General features: G+C 32.7%; 1 protein-coding gene across 5 annotated transcripts in view; it reads right to left on the bottom strand.

Annotated features, from left to right (window-relative positions):
* The window catches only part of MBD5 (methyl-CpG binding domain protein 5), a 430,738-nt gene that overhangs the window by 417,640 nt on the left and 258 nt on the right, over positions 1 to 12,840 (bottom strand). For 4 of the 5 annotated variants that reach the window (XM_077767788.1, XM_077767791.1, XM_077767787.1 and 1 more), the window contains exon 1: positions 12,389 to 12,834. The exons of the other annotated variant lie outside the window; for it this stretch is intronic. The gene's annotated coding sequence lies outside the window, so the exon portion shown is untranslated. Of the gene's footprint in view, positions 1 to 12,388; positions 12,835 to 12,840 lie in introns of those variants that run through there. 5 annotated transcript variants of the gene reach the window in all.

The following is a 12,840-nucleotide window of genomic DNA, read 5'->3' on the forward strand; positions in this document are numbered from 1 at the left end:
TTAAAGTTATTAAACTAATTTAGTAAACTATCTTTTCAAACACTAATAAGCTTCCCAAACACTTACGATCTATGAATCATCAGTGGTCAGCTAGACACTGCATGAAAAATAAATTAATGTTACTGATATTGTCTCATTAAGAATGCTTTATAAATTAGTTAAAAGACAAATAAGTGAATAAATAAGCACTAAACTCAATTCTGTGGCCTTTAATCTTAGATGTTAACCTGCTTTAAAAGCATGGTGTGTCATTTCTGAGAATGCCAGAAAGTTAAGTTTAAGATCACCTGATGGATGACACAATGGCGGAATTCATCAATCAACAGTAATGTGATACAACTTGTTTCTTCAGTGAATGCTTGTATATATTATCTTTACAATTTAACACATCTTTGAAATATTTTGGTCTTATATTAATACAAGTGACTTAATCTATTTTTATAATGCTCTTAGTATTTGGGGTATTTCTTGAACTTTTAGTTATTAATTACATGGTTTCTTACTTAGACAGAAACCAGTGTTCAAAGAGGCTTAAAATTTAAAGATCAACAGGAAAATATTTTATCAGCAATATAAATTAAAGGGAAAATAACAGTTAAAAATTAAATTCCTTCAACTTTGTCTTTAAAGCTACAACTCCAACTGAGATACATCAATATTTTCAAGGCTAAATGCTGAGACTTGAAATAGTTAATGGAACTTAATAATTTATAATTAATTCTGACTGTATAAATTATTCTAAAAATTACCAAAATAAAGTTGGCATTGTACTGCAATTAGTAATTCTACTTTTCTTAAAGGAATTTTAAAAAATGTATATTCTAATAACATCAACACAAATATGCCCTGGATTCAGGATATTCTATTTGTGAATATGATATCTACTACTCTCTGTCTTGATTGGCTCCAGATATCACAATGCTATATATCCAGGTGCCAGCTAAAGGTCTTGTCAAGATGTCCCACTGAATGTGTTCCTTACAATCATTTGCTATGATATCCTATATCAGCCTACTACACTTGCAGGCTTTTCCTTTTTCCTCATTATTTACAACTCAATCACACCCTGGATATTCTCTTGAATACATACAGACGTTAATTTTAATACCCTTTCTTCCTTCTCTTTTCTAACCTCTACCTAGTTATGCTTAGGCATGATGTTAGGTTCACTACTTTCCATTGTTACATGTGTTAAAGGGGTTTTATAAGACCTGACCACTATAATCATGATTCCATGGGAAAAAGCATTGACTTTTAAACTGAAATAAATGTGAAGTCTTATAAAACCTCCCTTTTATACGTGGTAGTAAATTTTTGCATTGAGCATAAAGAATATTAGTCTTAATATAAATATTAATCATAATAATAAAGAAAACATTGGCCTACAGCATCTTGCAGTTTGGTTCCTACCTAAATCCCTAGCATCACTTTTTACTATGCACTTTCCAGTTCTTCATTTAATGTTAGGTGCTATGTTACCTCCCCTCTCAGTACCATTGCACATACTATTCTTTCCTTTCAGAAACCTTTTCTCCCACTTGATCAAGTTACTTGTCAAGATTTCAGCTAACTAAACACTTCCTTCAAAAAACCAAAAAAGAAAAACTAACTTCCCTGATCCCATTAATTGGTTAAATTATCCTTTTAAAAGCCTCATATAAAATACCATGTACCTCTCTATAGCAATTGGAATAGTTCCAACCTTGCATTCATTAATATGATTATTTTATTATTATCTTTACTCTCTAGGGTAAGTTCAAAAGATTTCAAATCCTACGTCTATTTTTGGTCACTATTCCAAAGCACATAATTGATGTCAACATATATTTGTTGAAGAAAGACATTGGCAAAGTACTGGTTAAAAAAAGATAAAGAATACTGAGTACTTACAATGACCTCTACATAAGACAAAAATCACATGACTTTTCAGATAAAAACAAAATACAGATCCATATTTGATAGAATTCTTTAAAACCGACATTTTTCAGGGGGAAAAAAAAGTTCAATTTGTGATGGTACAGATAGGTGGAATGGTAATTGACATGATGCAGCCAGATGGAAACAAATTACGCCAGATACAATAAAACTCAAGTAAATGGAGAAAACATAAGCTATATCTTCTTGTTATTTTTAGACTTTATATATAAGATTTACAGTTTTAATTGTATACTACTTGATATTGATCCTAGGGACCAACTTGGGTATTAATTTTAATTATGAAAGGAAAAAGAACCTCAGCTAGTATCCTTTAATAAAATTTTCCTGTTTTGTTTTTTTATTTTTTTTTTAACTTTTTTTTTAATGTTTATTTTTGAGAGAGAGCAAGCAGGGGAGGACGCGAGGTGGGGGGAAACAGAGGATCCAAAGTGGGCTCCTCGCATATTGCTCCCACTATGGGGCTTGAATTCACAAACTGTGAGATCATGACCTGAGGTGAAGTGGGATGCTCAACCAACTGAGCCACCCAGGTGCCCTCAAATTTTCGTGTTTTAACTACATAGTGTTTACTTCTAACTCATTCGGAATATACTTGCTTCAGGCTCTTGACAAATTTCCCAGTCATAACTGTAAAGAACTATTCACTTCCTTATGTTCTATGTAAGTCATTTTTTTCCCTATTTCTTTTCTGACCTGCATTCTTGGAAATAAGGTGTTAAAAACATAAATGCAAGATATGTTATTTTTAACATCAGTCTTAATTTACCAAGTTATTTTGAATTTTAATCCTAGTTTTCAAACTACTAAAAATAAACTCCCCCAGCCCCACATTGCATTGGAAGCTTTGTCTTAACTTGCATTACTCTCTCCTGAGCCAACCTACGATTTCTCCTCTACCTAAACTCTTATTAACTCATGTCCTCCCAAGAAGCCCACTGTGATTAACTCTACAGAATTCTAATTGCTTTACTCTGCATATTTTCATACTCAGTTTGATGTTACTTCACAAAAGCTCCTTAAGTGTTTTTCAAGTACAGGTTTCAGTCACTTAAAAAAAAAAAAAAAAAAAAAGACCTAACGTTAAAAACTTGTTTTATCTTTGTCTTCTATTCAAACCAGTACCTGAATACAGAAAAATTATAAAAATGTTGTCACTATGCCATCTGTATTTTGAATGAGAATATAATAATTTGGAGCACTGATTAAAATAATAAGAGTATCTTTGGTCCACCACATAAGAGTATCTCAGGTCCACCACAAATTATATCTGATCTCAGATGGAAACTGACTTATCATCAACACTTTATGGCTGACATTCTTCACTACCAGTTCCCCAGCTGGTATTTTCCCAGGTTAGTGAGAAATGCGTTTCGCAATAAGAAGCAAAGTATTTAAAAGTCAGGATAGATTATATCCATTGTTCCTCCCTCAATTGACAATGCTTTTCACCCTGTTAGATAAGATTAGATCAGTCTAACAGACCTTATTTTGTATCAGGCTATGATGACTGTTAGCCAATACTCAATTCTCTTCAAGGTATATATTCATGTGATGATTAGGGGATGGTATGTAATTTTTCTGTGTCATTCTTTTTCTCATTCCTTTAATACATAAGTATTTCTTTCCATTATAAAATTACTACATGAATATAAACTTATTGTTAAAAATAAATCCAAGTAATGCTAAAGTAGGCAAAACTGTAACAGTTCTTAATTTTCTAGCATCCCACATACATACTTTCTATAAACCAAGGATATGATTTGTTACATAGTTTCCAAACCTTTTCTTAACATATTTACATAAACATAAGGCATATATTTTATGCAATTTTTTATTTTATAAATATATGTTCATATAGTATAAAATATGTATTATATGCATGCAAATATAAATTCTTATATGTTATATGCATATTACTCTGTTTGGGCATTTTTTTACATAAATGGGATCATAGCATACATATCATTTTGTGACTTGATTTCAATTTAGCTTATCTTGGAGGTCTTTCCATGTTTTTTAGCTTACAAATCCAAATTTTGTATGGTTGTTGTTAGTTCTTTTTACTTTATTGTTATTTTTTTTTTTTACTTTAGAGAGAGTGAGCATTGTGTGGGGGAGAGAGGCAGAAGGACAGGGTGGGTGGGGAGTGGAGGGAGAAATTTAAACAGGCTCCATGCTCAGTGCAGAGCCTGATGTGAGGCTCAATCCCATGACCCTGGGATCATGACTTGAGCCCAAATCAACCGAGCCACCCAGGACCCCTGGTTGTTATTAGTTCTTATCCTCAAACACTATAGGTAGTATTTTTTTTAACTTTCTTATAAAATTTCAAAATAAATGAATCATTTCTTTCAGTGCCAGGAAAATAAGTAATGTAGATTTTTCCATTGTAATGTATTTTAATTAAAAGTGTTATAGCAAGTATTCATTGAATTTAATATGACTTTTCATCTTTCCTAAAATGTTTAAACCTCCTATAAACTTGTATTTTAACAAAAAAATATATGCATGTACATAAAGAATGTACACATTTAGTAATCAAGGTCTAAAATTAGTAAAAACTAAAATTTATTGTTATAAAAAGAGAAAGCAATAGAACATAGCAAATCTGCCTAATCATTACAAAAATTAAACACATACACACATAATTCGTTTTCTAAATCAATGAGGTAGATTGTGCAGTGAAGCTACTGAAGAAATGTTTTTAAAGAATTCTTAAAAGTTTTAAAAAGAAAAAAAATTTTAAAGTTTACCAACATACTTAGAACATAGAAACCACAAACAGCAGACCAGCAGACCAGAAAACCAACATAAGACTAAATTAAAATCTGTACTATGTGGGTCTAGTCTCCTCATATACATGACACTGGAGTAATGTGACTGTTACTTTTGTTTTCTATTACACGACATATTGCTACTTTCTTCAACTGGAAATCGGAGTTGAACCAATTAGCTAACAAACATCTACTATAGAATTTACTAATTAAAAAAAAAACTAAAAACTAAACTAGGCCATTTAAATAAAATATGCAATAATATAAGCTGTTTGGTTTTAGTGTCAAAAGAAACTGCTAAATAAAATACTATACTATACTTCAGGTAGAAAATAAACTTCATCTTTAGACTTCTATGAAAGAATTAATGTTAATACCATCTAAATGAAAAAAAGTATTCAAAAGGAATGGCATGATTTAGGAAGGCCTATGGCTACACAAAATCACTGCCATCATTAGTGGTGATATTTGTAGTTGGTATAAGCTTTCTGATATATAGTGAACTGAACACTGCAGCTTTAATTGAAGTTTGAATGTTATAAACAGTTAGATGTCTGGCTCTGGCCTGCATTCTAATACCATCAGCAGAACAGAGATGGGAAGTATAAACAAACCTTTTAACTAGATTACAGTCTCTAAAATGGCCAAGAAATCCTTCAGCAAAAACTCCTGTGACAAATGTGGAAGAACAAAAATGATTCTGGAATAATGCTAAAAAATAGCCTCTACATTTCTGCCATTACTGCAACATGTATTTGACTTTTAAATATTTTGATGTTGCTTAGGATTCATTCATTAACGATACACTTTACATTTGACTTTCCAAATAAATAAAAATCCTTTTTAACTTACATAGCTGCTGTTTTTTAGATCAGTGTATCCCTAGTAAGGAAGCTATTTAAAAATCAATAGGTTTCTTTTGTTAGATGTGGAATACCACCCTCCCCCAACATTAGTGACCGTACATATACAGTCAAGATTATTATTTTTAGATAGTAGTAATATTAAGAATATATAAATTAAGTTAATTAATGGTTAACAGATCAGTAGACATGTCTGTACTTAAGATATATAGAAAACAATGGATTTGGATACAAGAATAAAACTAAATATAATTTTGCATTCACTCAACCTGAAGAAACATTTTAGGTTTTTACAGCTTCCAAGATTTAGACATTAAATTAAAAAAAGGGGGGGAGGGCAGCACAAAAATGTAAATTTTTAATACTAGCCCCATACAGAAATTTTTCCTCTCATTGCTTGAATCTTGGTTGGTTGGCAAAGAACTCAGTAAAAAGCATGGATGTGCAAAAATTTTTCACCACTGCAAAAGGCTGGTGACTGATTTATATAATTCATTTTAGCCCTTTAAAATAATATGCTCTAATAAATTACTCAGTGACACGAAATTTAATTACAAGTTCTCTAAGAAAAGGCTAGATAGGTCAACCGAAACAGGTCTCAAATTAGAATCAGTCACCTACAACTTTGAATGAAGTGTATGGTTTTTACCAGTATGATGTCATTAGTGATTTTCTTTTCCATTATGTCCAGTTACATTAGAAGATATACCTTAATATATGTTAAGCCCGGTTCTCATCTTGTCTCTGAAAAATTCTACTGAGTCATTCCAACTTCTGAAATTTTACATGATATAGAAGTACCTCAAACAGAAACAATGACGAGTTAGAATCTTTAGTTTTAATCTTTATATTTAGGTCTTATCTTTCCCTGTTAAGAATTACTTTTAGGTTATCTAAGGAAATTACTGGAGACCAATGACTTATTCTATCTGACAATTACTTAGATTGTTCCTAAAAGCAATGAAATTAATTTGGTATAAAATTTCCTTTCTGAACTATAATAGGTAACAGAGAATAGTTCCTCAAAATTTAAAAATATTTGTAAATTCTACAGGACGTAATGCATTGGCATAATTGCTTATAGAATATCATCAATTTATGGATATAGGTAGAATGTGTATCTACTCAGCACAGATATGAAAATTATTTGATTAGTAATTTTTAAAAATTACTCTTTTCTCCTAGAAGCAAAGAATATAAAAATCAACTCTAGTTAACTGGGTCAAAAAGTATTTTAATTCAGTAGCTGCTTTAAAGAATAATAATTTAGGCATCTGGAGAATCCAGCAAGTTGTCCATTCTTATACTAAAAATAATTCTGACTTTAAGTAGTAGTAAGAAAAAATGCATTAAACTTAATTCTATATATGTAATGTGGTAATTATGAAAATCTTGTAAGATACAGGATCCAGAAGATATATGTATATAAACACTCAAGTATTAGACAATATAAAGTCCCCTCTCTTCAGAGGTTTTCCATTATCAACATTTACATTAAAATGTTCATAGTAAACATTCATTGGGTCACAAATTGTTGGAACTTTCAAATTTCATGTAACAAAATGCTAAATGTAACTCATGCAAGAGAAAGGAAGTTCAATATGTAGAATGCCTAAATGTAATTTTTGCCATAGAAAGAGAAGGTTGAATATGTATACAACTGACCCCTTGAACAATGAGAGTGCTGACCTGTGCACAGTTGAAAATCCAGTATAATTTCTGACTCCCCTAAAAGTTAAGTACCAAAAGCCTACTGTTGATCATATCCTTACCAATAACATAAACAGTCAACTACACATATTATGTATGTTACATGTATTATGTATTGTATTCTTATAATAAAGCTAGAGGAAAAAAGTTAAGAAAAATCATAAGGAAGAAGAAAATACTTACAGTACTATAAAAAATTGCATATAAGTGGACCTATAGTTCAAACTTGTGTTGCTCAAGGGCCAAGTGTATTTTATTTCAAGCTGTACACTGGTCTGTATCTATGCTCCATGCACACTTGTTTGTATTTATTCTTATAAAGATTTAAAATTTTTTGTTTTTCTATCCTTGTAAACTTTTAGAAATTTTCCATCACTCCATCAATAAGCTACTGGAGTGATGATTTTACTAATGTTTACCAGAGTACTTACTGACTGATAAAAGCTATTATGTCTGTATTTTAAATTAAAGTTATGAATTTTCTGTGATTGAGTATTTTGCTTCTGTATATAAAATGTTTTGTCACTGATAGGTTTCCCCATTTGTAACATGGGAATAATGTTCAAAATTCACAGGACCAGTGTTTTGATATATTTATCACAGTGTTACATACTTATAATAATTGGTAATTATGATTATTATTAAAATAAAAAGTTAAGAATGACTTTGAGAGATCAGAATTGGTCTTCAGGAGTCTATTTACCTGCACAAGATACTGCACCAACAAGGGAGCCCAAACCCCTCCTTCTTTAAAATTGTGACTCAATATTACTCTAATAAGTACAGTTTAAGGAAGACAAAGAAAATTCAGGAAATCTCTAATTTTTAAATTACATATGAAAGCCATGATAGGAACTAAGATAGTATTCTTTGGTTTTGAAACATCCATTAACTAAGAAATTTACAACTCATTTTACTAAAGTTATATCACAGAGTGAGGATTAATAATTGCAATTAACCAATTTAGAGGTAGAACTGGGAAGTTTCTAATGAGGATCTTGGAGGAATTTATCTAGTACACAATGAAAATTCCCCAACTCCTGAATAGTATTTACCATAATTATTCCAGGATAAATAAACTACACTGTTAGCTTAAAATATAAAAGATAAAGAAATGATCAAAATGAAAATGTACCATGTCTTCCATTGAATCATAAAAGATAGCCTGGTATATGAAATGTAAAAAGAAAAGTTACTTTTGAGAAAAAAAGTTTCAAGTTTGGAGAGTTTGGGTTTTGTTTTTTGTTTTGGAATAATTTAATGAGAGATACTTCAATAAACAATGTTGATAATCTTCAAATAAAAGTATGTATCAATAAAATACTAGTAATGATGGTCACATAGACTTTTTTATGGTCTAAAATTAGTGAATTATATACAGAATAGAAATCCCCAGAATACAGTATTAAGTGGAAAATTTTTCATTATATATTTCTTCTATTTTAATAAAATACAGCAAAATCCCTCTTAAACATGCATTTTTCCACCTAACAGTATCCGTTTATTTAGTTAATATAAAATTTATTTAGAAACATCAAAATAAAATTATGACCAATATACTTGTGGAATACAATTAAAATTTCACATTAAACTGTAGGGGCTATCCTTGTTTCTCAGATGCCTAGCACAGTGCCTGACAGACAGTAGATGCTCAAAAGATGTTTAATGAATACCTAAGTACAATCTGTTTTGCACATACATTCAAAATACAGACAAGTTTGCAAAGGTACATAAGTTGGATATAGGCTTTCTGGCTGACTTCATGGGGTCCCACTGATGACTAGGAGTAAATCTTCATATCCATAGAAAACTGGAAAGTTGGTAAGTGTCTGGGTAAGGACCAAAAAAACAAAGTCAGGGAAACATGTCACCTAAGTAACAGTTGCTTTATAGAGCTGGTAAAGGTGGCCTAATCATTCCAATAACGTATTGCACTAATCTCTCAATGAAATGAAATTTAAGTGTATCTTGAATATTTGCTAGTATATTTTTAATAGGAATTTTTTGAAATCTCTTATTAAAAATAAATTACTTTTGTCAAATTGCATCTTGTTCAGGACTAGAAGGAATATATTTTTACTTTCTATGAGTATTATACTGTTAACAGGATTTAATTTAGCTAATAGAAAAAATGAGAGTTACAGTAAAAACAAAGAAAAACAAATCATGTTAATGGAAAAACTGTAGCAGGGAGAAAAAAGAAAAAAGGAAGAAAGGAAAGAAATCCCACATATGGGAGCAAAGAAATTCAAATATGCCTAACTCTAATATCAATTACACCAACTAATCAGGGGGCCTACTGTGCACCAGACACTGTACTGTGAGGGATATAAATCTTAAGATACAAATCTTTAATCTTAAGTGGTTCACAGAGAGCAAGACTAGCAGGGAAATGTTTATAATATAATATGGATCATTCTTATATACATGTCTAACCCACACGTAAAAAGTATATTTACTGATTAATTAGAAGTACAGAGAAAAAATAAGCATCAAGAGAAACAGTTCTTAAAATAGTAACTAACCACAATGAGAGACATCAGTACCTCTTAAATCAACAAATTGTTGAATTATAGACAAAATGTTGCTTAAAGCTATTTACCTAAATATTCTTAGAATAATATGCCTCCACATAAAATTCTTAAATGTTATAGACAAAATTGTGAATGACAGTTTCATTTCCAACAAAAGAAAATGAGGTCGCGTAGGATAGGAAATGTTAAGAGATCTAAGTTCCTTGGTCTATGCTCTGCTCACTTACAGGTGTTGGAGCCTAGGCAAGTTCCTCAAGCTCTCTGAACTTCAGCAATATGGAAAATGAGTAGTTGGATAAACTAACCTCTAAGATATCAATTAGATGAAAATTAAAATCCTAAAATATGTCTTAATATTTAAAAAATAAGCCATAATAAAAAAGGTTTTCTAAACATAAATCATTATCCAACTCAGAGGAAGTCTGGAATTCTCAAATTATACAGGGTTATCCAGGGAGTGGTGAGATAAAGGAATGTTTTCAAAAGAAAAGCAGACATAAATTAAGTAAAGGTATTATACTCAAGACTGTAAATTTTCACTCAGCTGCCGACGGGGCAACCACCATCCAATTATCTGCACAATTCACTTTATCTAAAATTGATTTCTTCACTAAGTTCTACTTTCCACCTCTTATGTTAAGGTTGCTGAGATATTAGAGTGAGGACAAGAAATCCTAGGTGGACCTGGAATAGGAGTATCGATGTTGGGAGAAAAACTTGGAACTTGACACAGATTTCTGCTGAAATACACTGATTACACCTCAGAGAAAGGTAAGAAATTGTTCAAATTTATAAAGGAAGGAAGGAAATAAGGCCATATTGTTTACTGCTACAGAGCTTTTTTTCCTGTGTCTAAATGTCTACTCTTTTACACATTATTGAAAACATCATAGAATAAGTTTCTACATTTGCAATGCTTTTCTATCACAAATATAAACATATATTTTGGCTTAGCAACAAAAAATAAAAATTAAAAGTATTTTCATGTTTTGTAATATGTATGTCAAATATCCATCTAGATTTATTTTCCTTCAATCCTTTCTATTTGATCAAATTGCTGTTTTCATATTATCAGTCTGTTCAAAAAATTGCTGTTTTACAGAAGAATATTTTTGCTGACATAAATTATGGGATCAGAGGTACCAATGCAGTTACAAAAAAGGGTGTGTGTGTGTGTGTGTGTGTGCGCGCGCGCGCACGTGAGAGAAAGAGAGAGTGAGAAAGAGAGAGAGAATATATGAATGTGTGCATCCATCTTCAAGGAAAGGATAAAGAAATGTATGTATGAAACAAAATACCACTTTACAATGTAAGCCCTAGTAAAAGGCCTATGTCGGAAACACACTTTCTAGCATTTGTGAAATAAAATACAGCACTGAAATTGAAAGCCATAGTGATTTTTATGAAGACTGTTATTCTATAAACGTAAACCTGAATTTACCTTTCAATTTATGTCTAACTACAGTGAATATACTAACTACAACTTCATGATTTGACTCATGAAAATATATTTTAGAAATTTGTCTCCTTTCATGTACAGTGAGCAATTTGGTTCAGTACCCCAAGAGACGAAAAACTCATCTCAATTTACAACAGTAAATAAATAATTCAGTTAAAATTGAAAGTGGTACCAATCCAGCAAACTATTGATGGAGAGGTTTGGCCTTCCATGAAGCCAGAACAACATAAAGTTTTCAATGGGGATTACTTGTTCAGGCAAGTTACAAAGATTAGAAAAATACTCAGATTAATTACAAAATAACTAATATTCCCATCTTATGGAAAATAAATAGCAAGAACCTATGTAGGGAGAGCCAATACTAGTGGTCTTTAAACTTTAAGCATTTTTTGCTTTCAACTTCATATGCTAAAATATGAAACAAACATGTAACAAAAAAAGCTGTAATACAAGTCAAAACCTAACCAAAGGCCTCTATCAACTAAAAATTTGAAATCTTCCATGCAAGTCAGACACAACAACAACAAGAAAAAAGGAAAATTAAACCCAGAAAGCAAAAACCAATCAAGTCTGTTCCAACACTGAAGTCAATTTCTAAATCACATACAGAACCAAAAAGGGGAAACACTCAGGTCTGCAAATGGATAAGCAGTTCCAATACAATCCAGATCCCGACATTTTCCCACTCAGAAACAAATGCAGTGGAGCTTTTCCTAGGGAAAAAGGAAAAAAGCTCTCCAAATGAATTTTTTCAAGTGACATCTAGAAAGTGTGCCTCTTTCTGTCTCTTTCCCTGGCGCCTCATTGGAGGAAGGAGGGGGTTGTTTTTGTATTCCCCCCCATTGGAGCAAGACACAATCAGATGTTAGCTGGAGAAGAGAAACCACTTTTGACAACAGCAAATAAAAATAAAAGTGCCCTTCCTCCTCTGACAGGATGGGCACCCACCTCACACACCCCTCCCCACTCCAACCCCTCCTTCACTCCCCCCCCAGCACCACCCCCTCCTCACCCCGGAGCTCCACTGCGTATGTGGTTTGGTGCTACTGTTGCCCCGGAGTTAAAGTCAGAGCCAGAGGAAGGCAATGAAGCCCCCACAGACACACTTACCTTTCCTGCCCCCCACTTTTGAGTGCCTTCCCTGGAGCTGTGGAGGATGACACAAAGGGTAATAAAGGGGGGGAGTGGAGGAGGAGGAGGCGAAGGAGGAGGAGAGCTGGGGAAGTGGCTGCTCCTGGGTGTAGTGAGATGTCTCCAGCCAGGGCCAAGCAGCAGCAGCAGCAGCAGCAGCAGCAGCAGTAGCAGCAGCAGCAGCAGCAGCAGCAGCAGCAGCAGCAGCAGAGAAGGGTCTGTGTTGCTAAGAGGCTTTTGGTCTCTTTCTCTCCTCCTCTCACGGCCAAAGAGGAGGAGGGTGGAGGGGGCTCGGGAGGGAGGCTAGTGGAGGGGTGAGGGGGTAGGAGTCGTGGATGGGGGTTTTCGAAGAAGAAGAAACTCCTTCTTCTCTCTCAGGCTCAATCCCCCTCTCAGGTCTCAGGGCTGGAGGGTGGGGGAAGGAACTCAGC

The sequence above is a fragment of the Crocuta crocuta genome, unplaced genomic scaffold (assembly GCF_008692635.1).
Source record: "Crocuta crocuta isolate KB4526 unplaced genomic scaffold, BGI_CrCroc_1.0 scaffold154, whole genome shotgun sequence".
Lineage (NCBI taxonomy): Eukaryota > Metazoa > Chordata > Mammalia > Carnivora > Hyaenidae > Crocuta > Crocuta crocuta.